General features: G+C 36.4%; 1 long non-coding RNA gene across 5 annotated transcripts in view; it reads left to right on the top strand.

Moving 5' to 3' along the window:
• LOC144308680 (uncharacterized) overlaps nt 1–18,677 on the top strand; it is a 123,967-nt gene that overhangs the window by 69,979 nt on the left and 35,311 nt on the right. For 3 of the 5 annotated variants that reach the window (XR_013375050.1, XR_013375051.1, XR_013375049.1), the window contains 4 exons: nt 1,456–1,581; nt 2,292–2,439; nt 14,118–14,208; nt 15,434–15,621. This is a non-coding gene — a long non-coding RNA (uncharacterized LOC144308680). Of the gene's footprint in view, nt 1–1,099; nt 1,230–1,455; nt 1,582–2,291; nt 2,440–14,117; nt 14,209–15,433; nt 15,622–18,677 lie in introns of those variants that run through there. The other 2 variants (XR_013375052.1, XR_013375053.1) reach the window with 2 other exon arrangements.

Genomic DNA, 18,677 nt, shown 5'->3' on the forward strand with positions numbered 1-18,677 from the left:
ATCCCCGCCCTCCTGGGTCCTGCTCCAACTCCCCGCGAGCCCCTTTCCCCGGGAAGGTCGGTGCAGCTCCTGCTCCTCCGGGACGGGGCTCTCCTGTCCTGGGGACACTCGCCCCGGCCTCAGCCCGGCTCCTCGCGGGCCCCTCCCCCTTGGAGGCCTTTGTTTCTTTACTTCTTTTTCCCCGTCTTCCTACCTTGATAGATGCGCGAACTCTTCTCACTGTTGCATTCCAGCTGGTCTCTCTTTAAATCTCAGGCCGAATTCATAGATTTTCAGGATAATTTGAAGGTTTTCTAGGTAGTTTGGTGGAGACAGGTGATTTGGAGACCCTACTCTTCCGACATCTTGCTCCTCCCCGGCCTCATTTTCTTGATGGCAGTTACCTCGAAGTCACCCGCAGTTCCTTGACACATGGCACTCCCAACATAGCCACTTGCTCCATCAAAGCTAGTAAGTGAGAGAATATTTTAGACAGAAGACAAATTCCTATGTAGTGTAATCCCAGAAATACAGCACCATCACTTTTGCTATGGTCAGAATCCAGTTACAAGTCCCACCCACACTCAGAAGTGTGAAATCACAAAAGGGTGTGGCTACCAAAGGGTGAGTCAACTGGGGGTTATCCTTGATTCTGTCTACCACAGTTGCAAAGAAAATCAAGAGGGTTTTATCTGGTAGACAGTGTTGGTTCCATGATTCAGACAGTGGGGTAGAAAAATTAAATAGTGATAAACTATAAGGAGATGTCTAAAAATGTCACAATAATATGACCCCTTTGTATGTCACTGGGAAATCAAACTTAACAAAGTATTTAGTGAAATGGCATGGTACATGGAAGATTTATGTGTATAAGTGCTTAGTGCAGGGCTCTGAACATATTAGGTTCTCAGTAAATATTTGACTCAGAAATGGATGAAAACAAATCAATGAATAAGCAAATGACTGAAATTATAGAAGTCTCGCATTCAGGCATGAAGCAGAGCTGGTATTAATCAGTAAAAATACCTGTGAATCAAGTAAATGACATATGGCATTAAAAGAGACTAAAATGTCATTCAAAACAAAGATTTTTTTTATCTTCATAAGAAAACTATTTTTTTCAGACAGCCAAATAATCAAAGGATAAAATCTACTAATGTAAAAGAAGGTTCGCAAGTACACATTCAACTGAAATCTCTGAATATAGAAATTCCATATTTGTGGGGTTAAGAGTTTCTCATTAATCAGAGGTAATTCGTTGAAATTTCCTACATAATGCAAGGAATGAGATGAACATTCCTTATTTCCAAATAGAGATTTATTCTCAACCATAATCCCGTCTCTTCTAGAGTGCTAAGATTTGATTGGTGTTGATCCAAACCCTTTATTAAATTTTGTGTAAATTTTTTAGTACATTTAGACTTTCTGTCAAAAATAACCCAAACCTTGACTTTGTAACTGTCTCTTTAATTGTAGGAAAGAATCAACTCCTAAGATTCTTGTGGATTCTCTCCCTGGCTTAAATATATACTATGAAATAGACACATGAGGCATATCTTTGGTCACATTGAGTTGCTTCTCATTTCATCAAATCAACAAATGGTAAGAGTCTATCACGTGCAATGTACTGTAATGGCTTTGAGTAAATTTTCCCTCAATTTTGTAATACTCTCCTGTCTTCTGAAGAGTGTTTGATTTGGGAAAACTTAGCAAGACAAATAAGGCTTTATATAAAGCTTTGAGCTAATTTGCATGTATCTGCAACACTGTTCCCATGGTGTTCAAAAAGGATTTACAAATTCTTTTAAAAAATTAGAGAAAAAAAAATTAGAGAAAATAAGGTTTACTACATGATATATGCTATAAACCAGGTATCTAGAAATAACTCATATGGCTGCTATGTATCTGCATAATGTATATAACCAAACAAGAGCAACTACAGATGAAAACCACCTAAATTTAAATGATAATATTTAGAGTGGTAATATTTAGAGAATCATCTCTCCATTCACATTGTCAGTATGTATTTTTATCTGCATACATGCACTGACATTGGCTATGCATTTATTTGTGTCAATGAATTATAACAGAAATGAGTTTCAGATAATAAAATCATAAACATCTGGGCATTGCAGCACATGGGTCTGCTAAGTTTTGAATACAAAATGGTTTTGATTTCATTTCTAATAATAAAAGGAAGCAGGATATCATGAGGTAATTTAGTATTGTGCTGCCGAGAAGGAAATGGTCTCATTTACACTATTGTTTACAATCTCCTTTATATCCATATACCATTTCATGTCTAAGAATAGGTGATATGATGAACTTGAAATTGGAGTTCTATCGATTTTGAGGACAGTGCTTGGGATATGATAGGCACTCAAGAATATTGGATGAATGGATGAATAAATTGCAATGAGTGAAGTTTTACGATGAAATTTGAGAACCCACTTCAGGCAGGTAATGAACTTTTATCAACATTATTTAAACATAATATTATGAGACACAGACTTGTAAAATCTTTAAACTGACAAAACTGTCAACAGAATTGGCCCTTGCCCACAAACAGTTACAGAGAAGCTAAAGTAAAAAACAGACTGCAATTCTAGTGCTAAGGCCAGTGAATGAGAAGGCCCAGACCATGATATAATCTAGATCATGTATAATGATCTAGTATAATCTAGATCTACTGACAGCTATGACAGTCCTAGGACAGAAGATGACAAAACACATAAAAAGCAATCCCCCTCCCCCCCCAAAAAGAAAGCAATCCCAATAGATAACAATTTCAAGAACGCCCTGTGCCATGTGTAATTTGTGTCACCAGTGCCTTGCCTTATTGTAGGCACTCAATAAATATTGCTTAAAAAATAAATCAATCAGGAGCCACCTGGGTGGCTTAGTTAAGTGTTCAACTCTTGGTCTCAGCTCAGGTCATGATCTCAGGATCCTAGGATCAAGCCCCGTGTCAGGCTCCACACTCAGTGAGGAGTCACCTTGAGATTCTCTCTTTCTCTCCTTCTGCCCCTCCCCCTGCTCTCTGTCTCTGTCTCTGTCTTTCTCTCTCTCTCTTTCTCTCAAATAAATAAATCTTTTAAAATAAATAAATAAATAAATCAGAGAAGTTTGAGAGAAGTGGATGATCTTATGTAGGTCAGGGATAGCAATGATGGGAATCCTAGATCTCAAGGATGATTAAAAAACATTGTGTTACACAACGGGAGTGCAAAAATGATTTTACAGAAAGTATATTGAAAGCCTAAAGGGTGGATCTCTGGCAGCCTGGAGGGGAAGTTTCATGGAGAGGACCAAAGCCAGCACATTGGGGTACCAGTGAAGTGAGGAGACAATTAGGATGTTTGAATAGCAAAAGAGCATACAGTTCCATACTTGGCTAGTGGATGTTGTGGAAATAGTTTGCATTCAGGGATCTGTCAGGAATTCTCTGTGTCTATCTACAGTCTCAGTACTTCAAGCTCAATTGATGTTATATAATATACTTTATCAATTATAGTTCTAAATATAGCATTGTGATAAGGGGACTTTTCCTATATATTTACATAGTGCTAAAAGTTCAAGAAAATGGATGTATGACTCCCTGATGCAAATTACCCAGGGAAATTTACAGAAAAAGTACAAAGGGAGCTATATATAGCATATGCATATTCCTACTGTTCATTCAATCTTACTCTAAATAGTTATCCTGTTTATTCAAGAAATGTTTCGAGATTCCTCACTTTAGTAGTCACACTAATAAGCACATTTTAGAAACTACACAATACTATAAAATCAATGGGATTTTGAGCAGACAGACTAGGTTTTAAGTCTTTTCTCTGCCACTTTCCTGATATATGACGGTGAATAAGTAATGCAACTTCCATGAGCTTCAGTTTCCTCAACGCCAAGTGGCATCAATAGTAGTATCCATAATATGAGAGTACTTGCTCTTTCATTCACTATGTTTTATAGTGGCCCCTCAGGAATATGCTGAGGCATTTTGCAATAGATACTTGCCTAATCAGAGTCTGTAGTTATGAAGGGACAGGAGTTATAAAGATCTTTCTTGAAGGTTCTGATAAGATCATTCCTACTCCACTTCTGATTAGGCAGTACCTTTAGCAGCTGATGACTCTCATAGGGACTTTAAAACATAGAAATTGTTTTATTGTGACTGGAAAGAGGCCAGTAGATCCTCTGAGTTCTCTCTCCTATGTAGTAAAATGAATTAGCTCACTTACATTAAATAAACTTGGACCTATGTATGTTGGTGCCATTCCATCAGACACTGTCACCCATGCAACAACCAAGTCCTGGGCAGCTTTTTTTTTTTAAGATTTTATTTATTTATTCATGAGACACACACACACACACACACACACAGAAAGAGAAGCAGAGACACAGGCAGAGGGAGAAGCAGGCTCCATGTAGGGAGCCCGATGTGGGACTCGAACCCAGGTCTCCAGGATCATGCCCTGGGCCGAAGGTGATGCTAAACCACTGAGCCACCCGGGCTGCCTGGGCAGCTTTTTAATTTTTGTTTAAGTAGGCCCCACACCCAGTGTGGAGCCCAACATGGGGCTCAAACTCATGAACTCACCACCCTGAGATCATGACCTGAGCTGAGATCAAGAGTCGGACACATAACCGACTGAGCCACCCAGGTGGCCCCTGTGCAACCTTTTAAAGGGCACATTGCAATGGACTAACCACTATGTGGAAAGCATTCTTTCTAAAGTCATATGTCAATCTACAAAGAAGAAAACATACTTTCTGTAAACACAAAAATCATTTATGATTATGCAGGCTTGAACCAAGGGCTATCTTTGAACTTTCTAAAAATGTTGTGATAAATTATTCAAACAAGTGTACATGAGTTGTTCACTTCTCTGGTGTCAGCTCTGTGAAGGAAATGTTGGAACAATCTCATTAACTTAATAGAGAAAGGACTTCAGAATATTTAAATCACCTTATTCTAGCTAAAACCCCTCTCAAACTTAAGTCACTGTTTTGAAGGTCACAAATCAAAGACTATACATGGCATGTTCACACACTCTGAGGCTGAAGTGAAATCTTATATGTAAAAAAAAAGTCACTTTTTTGCTAAAATACGTAAGAGAGCTCTCCTTTTACTGGGTTTTGATAATTCAAAATAGCATATTTATGCAATATTCTAGTATATATTCAAATTTTATATGTATATAAACGTACAAGGGGAGAGAAAACCCTGCATGTTGGAACATGTGACTTTGAGACATGATCTGATAAGCTATACCTACAGCAACAGACTTTCAAGGTAATATTAGTGGTAGGTTGTTGAGGACTTATTTCTTGAATTAAAATGCCAACTATAGGACAGGCAGGTAGGACAGAGAAGAAGGTCTCAGGGTATTGTGAGTAATGCCCAGAGACTCTCCTGGAGGAGAGCTGGTGAAGAATTTCCTCACCCTGCATTTCTTTGGACTCTGCATCTCTGGTTTTCTTATTGTACCTGTTCTCTATAGTGACTATAATTTATTGAGCCTATACTATGTATCAAAGACTGTAATAGGTACTTTACATGTACTAGCATTTAATCCTACACAGAAAAAGGAAAAATAATACGTCCCTTTATCCTTGTTACAATAAAAATGCAATATATCCCATTACCTTTACCTTACTATTTTATTATTTTATTTATTATTGTTATCAATGTAATATAAGTCGCCATAGGTTAGAAAACTGTCATTCTCTCTTCCTTGAAAACTACTTTAGTTTTTTACTTTTAATCAGAGATCTCTAACTTTATTGAAGTCTTCAACAGGTAAATGCAAAGAAAACTGTTATTAATTTACTTCATTAATGAATTTTTATTGACTGCTACTCTCCGGCAGGCATTATAGTGGTGGGCTCTACAAGCACAGCAGTGAACTAAATCAAGTCTCTTCCCTCATTGTACACTGTACAGCTATTAAATATTTCAATAGAAAGTAGCCCTTCCCCTGAAATGTTAGTGGCAAAGAATTTAGTGAAATTATACAAAAATACCTTGATTATTTTATAATGTAACCATTTTGAGAAATCTCTGTTGCTACTTTGCTTTAATTACTTCTCTCATAGAATATTAATATTTAACAGATTGAAGTTCTTTAAATCCATTTAATTTAAAGGGTGAGGCAATCATATAAATATAACTCTTTTTTTATAATAAATTTATTTTTTATTGATGTTCAATTTGCCAACATACAGAATAACACCCAGTGCTCATCCCGTCAAGTGCCCCCTCAGTGCCTGTCACCCATCATATAAATACAACTCTATAATGATTTTTATAAGCCTCCCTTCAAATTATAGAATTATATTAATTTTACATAAAAGGAGCACTTAGATTAATATTTTTCTTGAATGCATGAGCTCAGAGTCAGATAAACACTAGGCTAAGCTTTATGTCGCCCTATACATATTAATAAATGCCAATAATTTTAATTTAATAGAATCCTACTGAAAGAAGTTTATCACTTTTGACTAAAGGCTGTTACAAGGCTTACAAAGTAAACAGTGAGTGCAAGGCAATGTTTATAAGATATAAAGTAAATAGGAGAAGTTTAGCTTTTTTCCCAAATGTAAGAATAGAAAATTTGTAGATTAACTTCATGAAAGAAGGTATAATAAAAGTATAACCTCATTCAGAATAAGGCATAGTGGCTAAAATATCCTAAATATTTCCCACCTTTGTATATTATTGTAAGTGGCCTTTTCCCCCCATTTCCAATTGTTCATTGTTAGTACAGAGGAGTGCAAGTAACTTTCTTTTACATCCTGCAAACTTGCTAAACTCCCTTGTTGGTTCTAGTAACTTTTTGCTCAATCCCTTAGGGTTTCCTACATAGACGATCATGCCATCTGTATATAAAGACAGTTTTGCCTCCTCCTTCACCATCAGTGAGCCTTTATTAATAAATTTATTTATTTTGCTTTATTACTTTTGCCAGGGCCTCCAGTATAACATTGAATGTAATTAATGAGAGCAAATATCCTTACTTTCTCCCCAACATTAGGGGAGAGAACATTCATGTTTTTCTACCACAAAGCATAATGATATCTGTGTTTTTTTTTTTTTAATTGTTGTTGATTTTATTTGGAGTTTTTTTGTGGTTATCCTTTATCAAGATAAAGTTCCCTGATATAGTTTGCTGAGGAATTTATCATGAAAAGGCTACATTACTGGGACAAACTTTACTGGGCTATAATGTATTATCCTTTTATATATTGCTGGGTTAGTTTGCTTAAAAAATTGTTTTTGAAGATATTTGTTTTGATGCTTATGAGAAATATTAGTTCATAGCTTTCTTTTCTTCTGAGGCACATGTTTGGATTTAGAACCAGAAAAATGGTGCCTTCAAAAATAAGTTGAGGATGTTATTTCCTCCTACATTCTCTAAGAGATTGGGTGCAATTGGTATGACCTCTTTCTTTAATGGGTAACTGTGCCAATGGAGCCATCTGGGCCCTGTATCATTAAGAGATATGTATTAAAAGCTTTGTTTTAGGGAGTATTAGTGGATATAAATATATATATGTATATATATATATATAAAATCACAATATATATAATATCATATACTAAAATACAATATGTAATAAATACAAATCAGTATATTATATTAATATAATTATATAATTTTATATACCACATTAACAAGTACAAATAATGTTATTTATATATAGCAAAATCAAATCAAATAATGAATGAATTGAAAATAAAATTGAATACACAAATAAACATACATGAGAAAGGAAGGGGAGGAAGGGAGATTTAGTAAGTTTAAAATAAACCTGGGGGCAGCCCAGGGCTCAGCGGTTTAGCGCCGCCTTCAGCCCAGGGCCTGATCCTGGAGACCTGGGATCGAGTCCCACGTCAGGCTTCCTGCATGGAGCCTGCTTCTCCCTCTGCCTGTGTCTCTCCCTCTCTCTCTCTCTCTCTGTGCCTCTCATGAATAAATAAATAAATAAATAAATAAATAAATAAATAAATAATAAATAAAATAAACCTAGGGGCTTATTGTCGGTCACCTGAACAGCAAACTATCTCTGACTTCAGGCTGCTGCTTCTCTCAGCTGGAGAGGTTGCATTCATATTCAGTGCTTAATGGAGAAGGGAAACTGTATCATCCCAAGGAGCCCAAGTTCTCCTGACTCTGGATTTCTGGAGTTCCCACCTAACCCCGATATAAGGCTGGCAATTTAAAGCAAAGGGCCTTGTGCCTAGGAGTCCTTATTTTGTCTGGCAAAGTCACATTCTCATGTGCCTATAAGAAGGGGTAACAATGAGAGTTCTCTCTATTTTAACTTAGCTCATGCTGTGTGGCAAACAGATTCAGACACTGACTCATCTTTCTGGAGAATAACAGAATAATGAAGGACTTGTGTCTTCTCATCTCTTGTTGATTCGGTTCTGGCAATTTTCCCTTCTCCTCAATAAAGTCTATTCCTTAACTCATGCTGTTTGGTACTGTGAAGTTTTCCCTGAGCTTTCTTAAATGATAAGTGGTGACCACAAATGAATCAAACATTCCATTCTCTGTGTACAGGCTTTAAGAGCCAGGGCATCCTGATGGTACTAGTCTTTTATAGATATAAAAGTTTATGGCCAACACACGTAGTGGGCGTGGTTAAGGAACAGATTGCTGTAAAGACTTGTATAGCTCATGAAATCAAATTTAGATGATGCTGTGACAATTTTCAAATGAAGTTACCAAAATCCTCTGTCTACATTACGTATTAGCTGTAGATAATATAACTGGATACTGCCAAGTATGCGAGGCCATGTTTTGTCTGATTTCTCATTCTGAATGTGTCAGTACATTTCATCCTCACCGATTCCCAACATAATTTCTGGCTCATTATGCAACAATTAAAAAAATCCAGCTTAATGATCCAAATTCAGTGAGTTCTGTAAAACCTCCTGACCTCAGATTGGCTATAGAAATACATAATCAGAGAAAGTAACATGTGAGTTAATGTAATAAAGTTTGGTGTGTGCATCTTCATTCCCAATGAGTTATCAAATGATCCATTTCAATCCTCATGTTTGAATGGTTGTATTCCAATACTATGATTTAAGAAGCTGCAACATCACAGCTGTTTCTTTCTCCAGCTTATGTGAAGTGACTGTTTTTCATAGTATTTTACTGTATACCTGACTAAGCTTATTCATATGATTTTCTATTCTCATGCTTATAATATGGCATTTGAAATCACTTGTTAACAATAGCATTGGTGTAAGCATAATGCCAATTACATTGTAAAACATTATTTTGTCATAATTCATTCACTATTACCACAAAGGAGAGAACTTGATCTTGTGGATAAATGCAAATATAAATATAAAGCTACTTTTTTTGTGTTCCATTCATATTGTTTTGCCGTGTGATTTAAATCACTGTATCCTAAACTTCAGGGACTGTGTACCATAGCCACAATTTTACCTATTCATCTTTTATCTCTACTATTATTTGCTTCTTATATGCTTTATATTAAATCATTTTTTTGTATTTGGCTTCTGAGAAATAATATCCCTAAAGCCAAATATTTTATTTTTTAGTTCCTTCTAATATACATTCAAATAAAACAAATAGGTTACAGTGTTTGTCAATATGCCAATTGAAATAATCTCACACATCCCAGTGATAAATTAAGTATAACTATGAAAAAACAGATTATGAGACCATTGTCAAGGCTAACTATATCTCCTTCACACATACACACACACACTCAACTACATGCATTTGCAGCATACCTTTACTTCATAATTTTATTTTCATTTTTGTATTTCAGTTTGGCTTTTATGTAGGAATTCAGAATCAAGGTAGCCACCTTCAATTTTAAAGTGATGAAAATATGATGGTATTGATATTAAAAGGCTTGATTTATAAAAATATTTTTAACAGAATTAAGCAAATGAAAATTTGTACCCCTATTGCAATTGCAATCACTAATTTGCAATTTGCTAATGAATTAGTCCTTTTTGTTAGCAGGTGTTCATTTGTAACTAAAATGAAAATTCATGAGATCCTTGAGTTAGCTACAGTCAGTATCTGTCATTTCTATCCCAGAAATCTTTCTATGGAATGACTTTTTATAAAAGGTTATTGATAGGTTTGGAGAGAAAATTCCTGTTTCTATAATTTCTGAATTGCAGCTTGTAATTTCTTACTTTACTGTGGAATCATTATGATATCTGCATGAGAAACATTAATTTAATCTTCAGGGACAAATCAAAGCTTGATTTCTAACAATGAATAATTTCAGTGGCTGTCCTGGTCTACTACTACACTTCTGCAATTACCACCGACATACCATAGACTTAAAAAGGTAAGCTGCTGTTTATCATCATATAATTTCACACTAAATGAAACTAGAGTCAATTGGAGGGTAAACAAAAAGAGGCTCAAAATCATTTGAATCAGAATAAGAACCAGATGTCTTATAGAGGCTAGGGAATAAGAATCGCATGAATCAGGTGGTGGTGGTAGGCTGGTCAGGGACTGTGAATGTGTCTTAGCTTTTACAGTAGCCATAACATTCTTTAGACACTCAGTGGCTCACTTAATGGTTGTTGAATGGAAGAATTAGAGAAAAAGTTATTTGGCCCCTGATATAGTGGAATGTGCATAACTAGCTGATATAATGGCTCTCCATGGTCATAATCACACGAAAAAGTAAAAGATAAAATAAAATTATCTTGAATTAGGCTTAAACAGTTGACACATCTTTTTAGAACATTAAAAATTAAAAATGGAAAAATGCATGCAATGATTTGGCATTCTTATGTGAAATTTGGTTTCTAACCAAAGCGTTCATGTTCATTTTTCTTATCTTATCCTTTCTTTCCCTTTACATTATTTATGCCTTTCAAATCTTTTTCAAATAAAGTGGTTACAGTGAATTCACCAGTGATAAACTTGTACAGTAGATAAAAGAACCTTATGGGTGTAACTTAATGGGTTAAGCCCTGCAATTTCCCAGAGACCTTAGCTGGGGAACTCAAAAGATTTCATTTATAAGAAAGTTCCACTCATTTTTTTTTTTATTCTATATGTTGGCAAATTGAACACCAATAAAAAATAACTAAAAAAAGAGAAAGTTCCATTTCTAAACCTTGGGGAATACTATCATACACTGTTCACTTTGTTCAAATATTTGTGACATGATCCTGCAATTAAATTATACTTTTTCCCAAAAGCCAGACTATAAGAACATATATATAAGGAGGCAAATTGGGAACTCAAGCTCAGGAAATGGAGGCAACTTTTTAGATAATCTTCACCAACATTCTCTGTGCCTCATCCTCTTTCCCACTTACCCTTTCAGAAAGTGTTATCTTTTACATAATATGTACAGATTGACTCTTTCCCTTCATCATAGTTACTAAGTAATTGTACAGCATTATATTTCATTTTGTCTACCTTTGAATGAAAAGCCTTTCAAAATATTGCCAAATAAAGAAAAATACAACCCAAAATTCTTTAAACTGCTCCAAAATGTATTTATGTATTGTGGGTAACCACTACTTGTAATTTGAATTCTATCTTCTATTTTCATTTCTGATTGGTATTCATTTCTCTTGGATAAATAATCCACAAAGACCAGATACTTGGGTCACAGATGGCTCAGATATTTTTATTGAAAATGAAAGTTCTAACAATTTTGTGAAATAGGAACTTGATTTACTTTTTAGTTTATTGAAAGGAAAAAGACTAGGAAAGTCCAGTTTAAATATCACTTCTTGGGACGCCTGGGTGGTTCAGTGGTTGAGCGTCTGCCTTTGGCTCAGGGTGTGAGCCTGGGATCCTGGAATCCAATCCTGCATCTGGTTCCTCGCAGGGAGCCTCCTTCTCCCTCTGCCTGTGTCTCTTCCTCTCTCTCTCTCTCTCTCTCTCATGAATTAGTAAGTAAAATCTTTAAAAATACCTCTTCTTAGTCTTTTTTTCTCTTTCCATGGCAAATAAATTAGCCAGAGATATACTTCCAAATTCCCTTTCCTGTCTTCATGATTTCCTTAACATGGTTCCCATTCTCTTAGACTGTGCATGGTGTCTTACCACCTTTTTATGCTCTCTTTCATCTTGTTAGGTTCAGTTGGTCATCATAGAGTCAGAGTGTTCGGAGCACAGAATTGAAAAGTGGGGGTAAAACAGTCAACAACCAAACCTCTACTCAAGGCCCAAGTTAATCTAGAGTTGAGAGGAAGGAAAGAGGACATTTCTGGGATTTAAGTTCATCTCTCTCTTTTAAATGAACAAAGAAAAGTTAAATTGTTAGTTTCCTCTCAAGAGATACAGGAAATGAACTTTCTGCCATCCCAATATTTGCATTCCTTGATTGATCTCCCCTTTCCTTCCTAAGAGTTTTCATGTGTTTTTGCTAATATTATGTGGATTTGAAATGAAGAAATTTTGAGATACCAAAGAATGTAGGAGTTTTGTAAGTATTTTGTTATTTTGTTTGGGTTTGGTTTGGTTTACTTTGAGGGAAAGCAAGTGTTTTCAATACTTAGTTCCTAAGCACTTGAAAACCAATAGGTTAGAGAGAATAAAAATATTTCTTCAATAAGAAGGGAAGATCAGGAAGAGGCTTATTCTCTTTGGGGCATGAAAACCATCCAAAAATACATAGAGGAGATAAGAGGAAACTTACTCAGGGAGAAATGGAAGGAAGTTGGAAGGCAGTTGGGCAGATATGCAAAGTTCTTATGGAAAAATTATGAATGTCATGTTGTGATGGTGGGGATTGGGGATATGAAAAGAGCTACATTAGTATAGGATGGATAGGGAAGGGAAGCCACCTTCAGCCATGCTGTGCCCTATTAGGAAGACGCTATTCACATATTTTATGTTATGAAGTGCGCCTTTCTGAATGGAGTAATGTGCAACAAATACAACTTCTGTGGTGCCTGAAATCCCTGAGAAATATTCGTCCCAAATAACTCATTCAGTTGTCTATAACCCTTTATAGTATAAGAAGAAGACAACTTGCACTGATGATATAGCCCCTCCTAAATTTTGCTTGGCAAAACTCCCTGATGTAAACAATACCAAGACTTAGTCAACATGGCGCTCGCTATACTCAGCAATATAATTCCACTCCATCTTCATAGGAGCAACAGGGTTCTCATGTTGTGAAATTCCCAGAATTTCAACGTGATTCTAGACAGGTCCCATATACACACAGGTTATCTGGAAACCCCAGAATGGAGACAGATCCGCATATTGAGACTAGATGGAATATCCAGTGATTTTTTCAACTGGAAAATCACCAAGCACATACTGTATGGCAGTCCACCTATGAAGTGCTGCAAATATAGTAGGACAACAAGGAAAGCAGAACTTACTATCTCCAAGAAGCTGATATGTTATTAGTACGCATCAATAATAGTAAATAGGTAGAATGTGAGTTCTGCATAACAACCCAGAGGACCTTGGGAAAAGCAGCAAAGTGTATTGAGAGTCCAGAAAGGGTGAGATGTGACAATATCAAATAGAGTGATAAGAGAAGGCACTATTTGAACAAAGTTCTGTATTAGGTAAGGGATAGAATCAATCTCTAGTCTCTCAACAATCCAGGACTTCCTGTCTGACTTAGCAATGAAAGGGAATCTGTTTTTCCTGTTGATCCTTTCTTACTGTCCATACCCACCTCCAGTCCACATAATTCCATCCAGTTCCAAGGGATTTTGTGATGCAAATTCATGAGAATATTGAGTCACTCTGCTTTGAGAAGTGAAAAGGAAAAGGGAGCACACAAAGAGGCTGTCAAGCTGTGTAATATATCCCCAAGACAGGAGAATAGGAATTGAGGGAAATAAGAAAACAGCAACTGTTGCCATGATACTTTATGTAGAGGGGCTTTCTCTTCCCTGGGAGGTTTCCAAAAATCACCAGTAAGAAATTGAATTTATTTAAAAAAAAAAAAAAAAAAAAGAAAAGAAATTGAAGACATTTAAAATTATGCTTTTGCTGGTACTGATTATCTTTGACCATCAAAAATCCAGATCAGAGAGACAGAGATACCAGTTTCTTGTCTTAGAGGAGCTGCCTGTTGAACTGATAGATGTGCACAGGTATGTCTGGGAATTAATCAAACTTTCTATCCTCTACCAGCGTAAAACCAGTACATGGCTATGATGGCTGATGTTCGTACTTCTGCACCGCTACTAGACTGAATCGAGAATGACCACAAGACAACATCGTGGTAAGAGGGAAAGTCGAATTGGACAGACAGATTGCAGTCAAAGTCTCTGATAACATCTGCAGTGTGAATGGGAGATTGAAATCTTTCTACTATGATTTACCTTATGACTTATGAGAACAGAGACATAAAGTGGCCAGTAGGCCCTAAGACATTTGGTTGGGAACAGGAGTATGGGAGCTAATTATGTTAAGAAGAGTTTAAGTCTTCTTGGAGCTCCTGGTACTTTTTTTTTTTTTTTTTTTTGTAAAATGTAGGGGTTCTTGCAGCTCTGAATATGGGTCACAGATTTTTACTGTTAAAGAAGGGAGACTTTAAAACTTCGGGACATCAAGATGATTTCCTTTATCTCAGTCTTCATTATTGTTTCAGTAAAAATTTATAAACTAGACCTGCCCCGATTTGAAAGACCTTTCAGCCCCTAGTTGTCAAGTTGTAGAACAAACTCCAATTTATGACTGGGAATCTTCTCATCTGAACTGTCTTCCAACATTCTTGAGCCCATTTTTAATATATATAATTTAATATTTAATTTTGTGTACAGTAGTGCAGCTTTTTTTCACAGAACACTTCTGTGAGTTAAAGAAAATGAAAATTGTATAAAAGTTTGGACAAAATCCAAGATATAGAATAGTAGCACCAGGGGCAGCTCGGGTGGCTCAGTGGTTTAGCGCCGCCTTTGGCCCAGGGTGTGATCCTGGGGACCTGGGATCGAGTCCCATGTCGGGCTCCCTGTATGGAGCCTGCTTCTCCCTCTGTCTGTGTTTCTGCCTTGCTCTCTCTCTATGTGTCTCTCATGAATAAATAAATAAAATCTTAAAAAAAAAAGAATAGTAGCACCATATTAAAAAAAAAAATCCTACCAGTTTAGAGTCAGAAATTCCCTCAGTTCTCAAACTCTGGAATACATTTCCCCCATATTTGTTTGCCCGTATTTTGGTGCCCCAGACTCTGTAGCATGGGAGAAACACAGGAACCTAGTGTTACGTCTTAGATTTTTTTTTTAATGCAAAAACAAGCTCAAAGTGGCATTACTCCAGTTTAAGGTAGAAAACCTGGGTGCTGAGAGGAATATAAGGGCATCCTGAGGCCCTAAAATCCTATCTGTCTTATAGCTTACTCTTCATAAGTAAAAACAATATTTTTACTCCAGAGTCTGAGAAAGGAAAGAGATTTCTACTCTCTCCATCCCACCAATAACTGATCATTTCCCCTTCTTTGCTTTCAGGATCTTGTGTGTTTTCACAGCTTATTCTGTGCTTTTAGAGTTGACATAGGTAACTCAGGTAGAGGGCCTCAAATCTTTGATGACAAGGCTGGAGTTGGTGTGATGGAGTGTATTTTCTGCTTGTCTGGATCTGAGGACTACAAATCACTTGTTGAATGCTTTATTATAAGAATGGAAAAAGGAGCAAGGTAAGGCATGCAAAGATCTATCTTTCATGAGCTAGAGAACCTGGGGAAAAGGCTTATAGTTTCTGAGTTCTGAAAACTGCCATGGAAAATCTGCAGCTGGTGAGAGGATAGCACTTATGAGGGATAAATGAGGAAGGGGGTGGGCGTTGCACAGATCCTTTGGACAAATATCAGCAGCCACTCATAGCCTGAAAACATCATGTGATTTTTTTTCAGAAATGCGTGGGTGGATATTTAGGCAGGACAGTCAACCTGGACATTCTTTATGTAGTACCCTACTCCAGAGAGTGGCAATCATTTGTAATTATATGTGATTGACACCTCTGTGAGTGGAGTAATGCATGACATGTACGACACAGATGATGGCATTGGGGGTACACTGGGAGTGTTTAGTTATGTGCAGAGAGAGGTGCTTTCCTTTGAGTGCAGGCCTGCTGCCCACCCAACCTACCCACTAGTGCTGGCCTCCACCAAGGGAACTCTTAGGTACCTCTTCAAAAGTAAGACCCGGAAATGAGGATCCCATGAAAACTCTGCCCATTGTTTCTTCTGGGATTCATAGCTATCTCACCAAAGTTGCCTGACAAAATTAGGAGCAAAACTTTCACTGTGGTCATGTTGTTCCTTGCTGCCCGTGGAGTATTTTTCCTTTTTGTAGAAACTTTTTCCTGTACCATCTCAAATCCTTTAACCTCTTCTTTCCTATCAGCTCCCCTCACTATTTTTAAGGCTCTCCTTTAGGCCTTCCTAAATTCCCCCAATTATTCTCATTCTCTACCCTTCTGAAGCTCATTTTTTTTTTTATTTACTTCAAGTGGCAGCATGAGGTAATTTGGGGGACAATGGACATTCTCTGCAATTCAGGGAGGACCTTGGAGTATGGGACTGTTTTATATATCAGTTATTTACAGACCAGACAAATCAATAACAAATGCCTCAAAATTAAGCAAGAAAACATGTAGAAAAATTCACATCCAAATCCCATATATGAAACATCAAAAATAATTGTCTCCAAAAACACAATCTTAAGTATTGAAGCTCTCTTTCTTCATGAGCCCAGAAGTCCTTAATTCTTTCAAAAATACCTTTGAATCCTCTAGAAGTTATCTATTTTTGAGGTTTTGTGCATAATACCCAGAAAAGTATACTCATTGATACAATTTTTTTTTTATTTTTTAAGAAGTTATTATCTTTTCTTATTGTGCAGAGGAGGGGATTGGATGCTATCATGTGCTTGGGTGCTATCCTCTGCACTGTAGAGGTGTCTGTGAAGCAAGACAGATATTTTACTTCCTTGTGTTGGACAAAGAAAGATAAGCTGGCACCTCCCTCCTTTCATCCTGATCAGAAAATTGAGGTAGAAATGGGCCTTTGTGGTATTTTGTCTGTATTAATAAGCCATATAGAGTGCCATCCTTCAATTCTTTGTAAAAGTTTAGTTTTGGAAATGTTGTTCTCTTTTCTCTTACTGTCATGGCCACTTTAGAAATGCCTACTGATACCGATGATAATACTCTGTGGTTTTCATTTTATTTTCTGTCTTTTGATTTAGTTCCTGATATGTTTTTTAATTTAAAATTAATTAACATATAGTGTATTATTAGTATCAGAGGTAGAATTTAGTGATTCATCAGTTGCATGTAACACCCAGTGCTGTTTACATCAAATGCCCTCCTTAACGCCCTTCCCTCAGTTATCCCATCCTCCCCCACACCTCCCCTCCAGCAACCCTATTTGTTTTCTAGAGTTAAGAGTGTCTTATGGTTGGTCTTCCTCTCTTATTTTGTCTTATTTTATTTGTCCTTCCCTTCCCCTATGTTCATCTGTTTTGTTTCTTAAATTCCACATATGAGTTAAATCATATGATAATTATCTTTCTCTGACTGATCTATTTCACTTAGCATAATGCCCTCTAGTTCCATCCACATCATTGCAAATGGCAAGATTGTGTTTTTGGAGACAGTTATTTTTGATGTTTCATATATGGGATTTGGATGTGAATATTTCTACATGTTTTCTTGCTTAATTTTGAGGCATTTGTTATTGATTTGTCTGGTCTGTAAATAACTGATATATAAAACAGTCCCATACTCCAAGGTCCTCCCTGAATTCCAGACAATGTCCATTGTCCCCCAAATTACCTCATGCTGCCATTTGAAGTAAAACTCCACCCCAACTTAACCCCTGGTAACCACTGCTCTGCTTTCCATCCTTAGTATTTGTCTTTTCCAAAATGTCATATAAATACAATTTTACAATATGTTGCTTTTTGATCTGACTCCTTTAACAAAGACATTCAAAATCCATCCATGTTTTTTTTTTTTAAGATTTTGTTTTTTTATTCATGAGAGACACACAGAGAGAGAGGCAGAGACATAGGCAGAGGGAGAAGCAGGCTCCTTGCTGGGGAGCCTGATGTGGGACTTGATCCTGGGTCTCTGGGATCAGGCCCTGGGCCGAAGACGGCACTAAACCACTGAGCCACCCGGGCTACCCTCATCCATGTTTTTATGTGAATCAATGTTCTCTTTATTTTTATTGCTACATAGTATTACAGTGAAATGTGAAGTAAATCTGTTATTTCCAGTTGCTGGTGATTATGAATCAAGCTACTGGAAACTTTTGCATACAGATATATGTGTGAAGACAAGTTTCATTTCACTATAAATAGTATAAATAGCTAGAGTGGGATTGCTATGTCTATGCAAAGTTTATGTTTAAACTGGTAAGAAACTGAAAAAAAGTCCTGTTTTCCAGAAAGAATTTACTCTTTTGTGATTCTGTGAGAGAAACAGTTGCCCAAATCATCACCAACACTTGGAATTAACTATTTTTAAATGTTCTGAAGTATTTGTAGATTGATCATATTTTGGCTTAAACTTTTCTTTCTTGACTGATTACGTTGAGCATTTGTATGTACTTACTTACCATCCATAATCTTCTAAGGTAAAGAATCTGTTGAGATTTTTTTCCCATTTTATTGGTTTTATTTTTTATTGTGGAATTTTCAGAGTTTTTTTAATATATTCTAATTCTTTTGACAGAAAAGTGATTTG

This window comes from Canis aureus, chromosome X (genome assembly GCF_053574225.1).
Source record: "Canis aureus isolate CA01 chromosome X, VMU_Caureus_v.1.0, whole genome shotgun sequence".
Taxonomy (NCBI): Eukaryota; Metazoa; Chordata; class Mammalia; order Carnivora; family Canidae; genus Canis; species Canis aureus.